The sequence below is a fragment of the Helicoverpa armigera genome, chromosome 18, assembly GCF_030705265.1.
Source record: "Helicoverpa armigera isolate CAAS_96S chromosome 18, ASM3070526v1, whole genome shotgun sequence".
Classification (NCBI taxonomy): domain Eukaryota; kingdom Metazoa; phylum Arthropoda; class Insecta; order Lepidoptera; family Noctuidae; genus Helicoverpa; species Helicoverpa armigera.
Genome location: NC_087137.1, coordinates 2,324,685 through 2,330,684, shown reverse-complemented (window position 1 = coordinate 2,330,684; position 6,000 = coordinate 2,324,685). Strand labels below are relative to the sequence as shown.

General features: G+C 34.1%; 1 protein-coding gene across 2 annotated transcripts in view; it reads left to right on the top strand.

Moving 5' to 3' along the window:
- The first annotated feature begins 300 nt into the window (after window positions 1-300).
- The window catches only part of LOC110373200 (neuropeptide CCHamide-1 receptor), a 144,667-nt gene continuing 138,967 nt past the window's right edge, over window positions 301-6,000 (top strand). For both annotated transcript variants that reach the window (XM_049849201.2, XM_049849193.2), the window contains exon 1: window positions 301-679. The gene's annotated coding sequence lies outside the window, so the exon portion shown is untranslated. The remainder of the gene's footprint in view (window positions 680-6,000) is intronic.

Sequence of the window (6,000 nt, the reverse complement as noted above, 5' to 3'; positions counted from 1 at the left end):
GCCATCAACTGAACACAAATCCTGAATCCGATTCCCTTCCAAGAAATCTCACTGACTTATAAACACCGGAATTACTGAAATATTTATTTTATAGCTTCATGATTCTCGTTCTCTCTTTATATCGTTTAATCACAGTTTGAAAACATTTCCTTTGAACACTACTGAAGTTGTGAATATCAACGTTTTATGAAAGAAGTTTATATTTTCTCTAGTATGGAGCTTTCGATGCGCGCCGTACCTAAGTAGCTGTGAAGCTTCGCGCGTTCGTAGAGAGATCACCGCACAGTCGATTTTGAGCGAGCGCGCAGTTCGGACCAACCGCGCGTCGAACGAACTTCTGACTAGGAACACACGACTATTAGTTCCTAATTTATATCAAATAACGGTTTTTCTTCGGCCCTTTATTTTTTTTTTTATCGTTGTGTTGAAAATGTAATTACTAAAGAGTATTTATGTGACTAGAACTTCAGTTTGGGAAAAGTTTTGGGTTTAATTTTTGAAGTGTTTTATTTTGCTTATGAACTAATTCTAGCAGATTTAAGCAACTTTTGGAATATGAAGTGTAAAGTATTAAGTGTTAGTTATGATTATAACATTTGTTAAATAAATAAGTGTATATTTAACATATTAAATTGTCTGTGAGTGACAGTGAAACTTTTGCAAATCAACTTCACTTCAAGTGAGTAATTAAAAAGTTTAATCCTTATGAAAATATTGACGAAAAGTTTCTTCTAACGTCAAACAAACGCGAATGGAGGTGTTTAAATGAGTTTATATGAATGAACTTGAAAATACTTTGGTTTTCTCTCTCAAAAGTTTATTATAGAATCTGTATTTTGGAAAACCTACTAATAAGCTCGAAGTTTTGATGAATATTTAAAATTACAGACAATTTTTCTTCCTTTCACTGAAACTTGGAATAAACTGTAAGAGAATAGGTACTATAAAAGTATTAGAATATAAAACAATTAATTTATAGTAGTTTACTAATTTGTATCAGACATCTAAGGCCAATATAAAATTTTGGACATAAATATTGTAACATAGAATTAAAACACATCTTTTACAATTTACATTTATTAATACTATTTACTACACACTTTTATAAAAATCTTTACTTTTAAAACTACCACGTTAATGGTATTGTCCGATAATTTTTGATCTTTTTTTCCTGAACAAAAACCTGAAACTTCAGTGTTGAAAAGATAAAAACAATATTTCTTATCACTGGCCGACACTTGAGGCTTATCGGTGAAGCAAGTTTAATGAAAAAATATGATTGATTATACTGGCCAGTGGCCTAATTAGAAAAGTATAAGCCATATAGTGACAGCGTTTGTTTTAGTGAAAACTTTTTTAGGAAAATGTATTTTTTATGTGTTTTATTATGGGGTATTTGGTTGCGCGGGTAACTGGGTTGAGGAAGTCAGATAGGCATTCGCTCGTTGTAGAACACTGGCACTCAATTGCATCGGTAGTTGGAAAAGGGCTCGGGATAATATGACCATAGTATTTTATGTGAAGAAATGTATGCAGAGTAACAGTCGGTTGCTTTCGGAGATATTTTTGATCAAAATATAAACTGGACTGGCCCAAACAGAATAATACAACATACATTGATAGATTATTTTGTTAATAAACGTTCATTTCCTATACGGCGTCAATATATGTATTTTCTTTATTCAAAAATTTTGTGTAAAGTGATGTAATTAATAAAATCAATAACCGGAATCATAACATTTCTTGTAGTTGTCCGAACACAAAACTTTATGAACAGAATGATTAATCAGTTCTCCTTAATTTCGTTTCTGAATTTCATAGTAGCACTTTCTTAGAACTCGAGTTAAGGAAAATTGCATTTCATTAGTTTTTCTTCAATATTCATGAGCTTCTTTTGGTTTCTCCAGTCAGGTAAAATTGTACTATTTATAAGTAACACTGATATTCTAGAGCTTGCAAAAGAACATTTACTTTTTATCAGGGTACAATGTACTAAAAAGAATCATTTTGTTAATGTAAAAAATCATTATATTTCGTAATTATTATTTTCAGTCTAGAAGCCTGCAAAAGGATACACAGGTCTACTTTTTATCCGGATGCAGAAAGTCGTTCCCTTGGAAAGCGGATGAAACTGCGGTCAACACCTAGTATAAACACACGTAGCTTGCTAGATACTTCTTCGAACAAAATCGTGGTGACGTCACCACCCATGTTGTTGACAGCAGAAACTCGCTAAAACCAAATCCATACTAAATAGAAACGTCAGCAAAAATATAATTGAAGTAATAAACTTTATCTGTTGATGTCACAATGTACCGGTTTATGTGTGAACGAGTCACAAGAAAAGCCTTGACGAGCACTTTATTTCTAGGAGTATCACACACTACAAACTTTTAGTTCGGACGATAGTTGGTTTCGGCTCATAAATCAGTATAAGGTGTTAAGTCCGCCATTGTACCTACTGTATGTGCAAGAATATTTAAACAATATAAATATACAGATGAATGGAAGTACACACGTAACAAGGATCAGGTATTTTTCTGGTATCAGATCGACTAAAACCTTTGATTGTATTCACGATTTTCTAGAAGATGCTGAATATACATATATCTGATACTTAGCTTTTTCTTTACTTAGGTATCTGATACTTGTAATATGCACACGACTATCCATCGTCATACTGACTTATAAGTCAAGACAAACTATCGGCAGACTAAAAATTTGCAGAGTGCAGGAGCTCTTAAAATATCTTAGCAGAGTTCATAAAAATAGGTCCATAAAAAAAAAAAAAACAGATGCATTAATATTATATCGTATACTGCATCGAAAATGCGGCGAGCATTTCCAGAGTGGTAATAAAGGTGACAACATGTAGCCTAGGTAACATAATTCAATACAGACTTATAAGACCCACACACACAGGTCATTATAATCATTGACTAATTTTTGATTCGAACACGATTATATTCACAGTAAACTGTCAGCCAAAGGGCCAACTATCGGCCGACAGTTTAATGATAATATTTTATTTATGACCTGTCATAGTAGCCAGACAACTTAAGCAATCTAACAAAACCCAATCCTCGTGTTTATAAAAAAAATACAGCTTTACACTTGTAACTAAATTAAAATCAAAGTCAAAACATGTCCACTGCTAGACAAAGGCCTCCCCCAAGGCTCACCAGTTTACTATTTAAAAGAGTCTGTTTTAAAATGCGTTTGACGTAAAAAAAAAGTCGAAAGCTCGTATCGAAACCTTTACACCTAGAACAATACCTAGTGTAAATTTTTCACAGGTAACATCAAAACACAATTACGTAAAGTGCATCTCGCAAAAACTTGTATAGCTTTTTATTCAACAACGGAATCTAAAGCCGTGTAAGCATTATTGTACAGACTCTGCCTTGAAAACGTATGATTTCATGTGTATCAGTTTTTAAACATTAAAGCAAGAAAATTGACGGCATTTTTTTGCTGTTACATTTGCATATATCATCCCAAAATACATCCAAATTGAGCAGCTCCAACTTCTTTTTGAGAACGCAGTTGCAAAAAATAATAATTGTCAAGTAGGTTAGAATGGCAATATGCTTATTCCTTTTTCATTCATTATGGGGGTCACTTAGGGCCAATCCCACCTGTCTTAGTCTTAGTCTGATGATTAAGTTCAGCGAATATTTTTTTCAACTGCAAAATATTACTTTTCATGAAACCTACTTCTTTGTCCAACCTCTGGTAATCGGTCTTTAAATAAACAAAAGTCCTACCTTTTTGGTCACACTTCTACTACCTAAAGCAAGTTACTATGTTAAAAAATACAGAAAAAAATTAATTCAGACTGTTGCTTGGTGAAAATGGTAACTTTAATATAGCCTGATGAGGTAAATCGTTATTTTAACTCGTGAATAATTTACAAACTGTTGTTTAGTTTCCATATCTACAAGAGACTGGTCATGTTTTCCTTTGAACTGTCTCCGCTTTATCTTGAGACACGTTAATGCTCACGTGTCAAACCTCCTTACAGTTGAGAAGCCATTCAGTTGGTAAATTGTTTCAGTACTATCACAGGGATTGGGAACCAAAATCTTTAGTAGTTTAAGCCGTATATCTATGTATATCATATGTAAAAGAAAGTCGTGTTAGTTTTATAACTCAAGAATGGCTAAACCTATTAAGCTTAAAATTAGAGGGGAGGTAGCTTAGACCCGGGGGAAGGACATAGTTTTTGTCACCATCCGGGACGCGGGTGAAACCGGAGGTAGAAGCTAGTTATATATATTGCCGACAATCTGTATAGGCATTCTAGAACATGTAGGTAATGTATGAAATATAATTAATTTAAAGTTTAGTTTTTGGCAGTTGCTCCATGTAAGACACTGATCTTCAGCTGCATACACTTAGCCGACCCCAACATTCATAAGTAGTTAAAAAAAAAACTATGCAAATGATAACAATAAACGAATAAATCTAATATTAGGGTCTTTCTTGAACAAGATGAAATCAATATTCATAAGACATTATCCATAACCTTGAAGCAATAAAATAGCAATCTTCCATTGGTCTACAAATGAAAGATTTGCAGTGTACTCGAAAGATGAACACTCTGTACTCAGCTTAAAATCGCTAGTTACTAGTGATGGAATAACCATTTACTTTCTTAAGTAAACACCAACATTTTTGAGTGTCGATTGATGCTTTAGAAACAGGTTCGAAAATTGTGGTCGAATCACGGAGGAAGGAAAGATTAGCAGAGATGCCATTAGGCAGGTAGGTCAGGCGCCTTTTTGAAGGTCAGTATCGTACGGTAGGCATAATCAGTTACTAGACCTATTTTGCATCCAGGTATTGGGATTCCTTGTCAAGACGAATATGTCATAGATTAGTCTTTATTTATTGGAAATTTGGTTTGAAAAAAATTGGCAGGTTCTAAAGACGCGTACAAACGGGAAAGTAACGTTTCTCGTCGATCGAACACTCGCATTTTGGCATGCTTCTGTCTTAAGCTTTGGTTTCCTAGGAAAGCGGTGCCGTCATATAGCGGCCGTAATACAGCGGTGAAAGACGTCACCAGAACGTTGTCTATGTAAACAAAATGGGGCGGTTTCCTAGAGAGCGGTAACTGACACCGTAACTTCAAAAAGCGGTGGCGGCATTTGCATGACGGCCGTCTTGACGGTGTCAGATAGTTTGATGAACGTTTTTTTGAAAGCGGTGAAGCTTTTTTGATACGTATTTGTGTTTTTTTTTCCGAACCGCGTAAAAATGAGTTCCTACTCTTGGAGCAGCGAGGACGACGAAATTTTAATAGATTTCGTACGTAACCACGAAGCAATATATAATATAAAAAGTAACGATTATAGAAAAAGTTAACTAAAACCGAATTAGTGTCATGTTTGAGAAATATTAAATAAAACAGGTTAGTAAGTATGATACAACTAACAAAAAGTTTATGACGGTGTGTTAAAACGGCCGTGGAACTTTCCACATGTTATCACCGTAAAGACGACCGTGTATTTGCGTCCGTAATATTACGGCCGCTATATGACGGCACCGCTTTCCTAGGAAACCCAAGCTTTAGGAGGTTTTGCGTTATGACATCTCCACTAGTCATTTTGTTCTCTGTGTTTCAAATCGATTACTACGTTTCTGTTAAAAGTGCTAAATGTAATGTAAACGAAACACTCATGGTGAGTATTTTTATCAAAGAATTTCCTATTTCTTGGTTTTATTTTGATTGAAATATGGTTTTCAATGTCAAAAGCTTTTTACTTGCGTGCAGGTTAATTTGGGAACAAATTACGTTGTTATTTTGTTTCGGTTTTATAAGATTTGCTGGCTACCTGTGGCGTTACACGTGGTGTACCCGTATGGATTTATATCACATACCTGTAACTTGTTTTAATATCGTTTAAAGAAATATTTATATGCCTACATATTTAATTTTATTGGTAATATTTTTGACGATCCTTTGAAAATTGTTTTTTTTTTTTACTATCACGA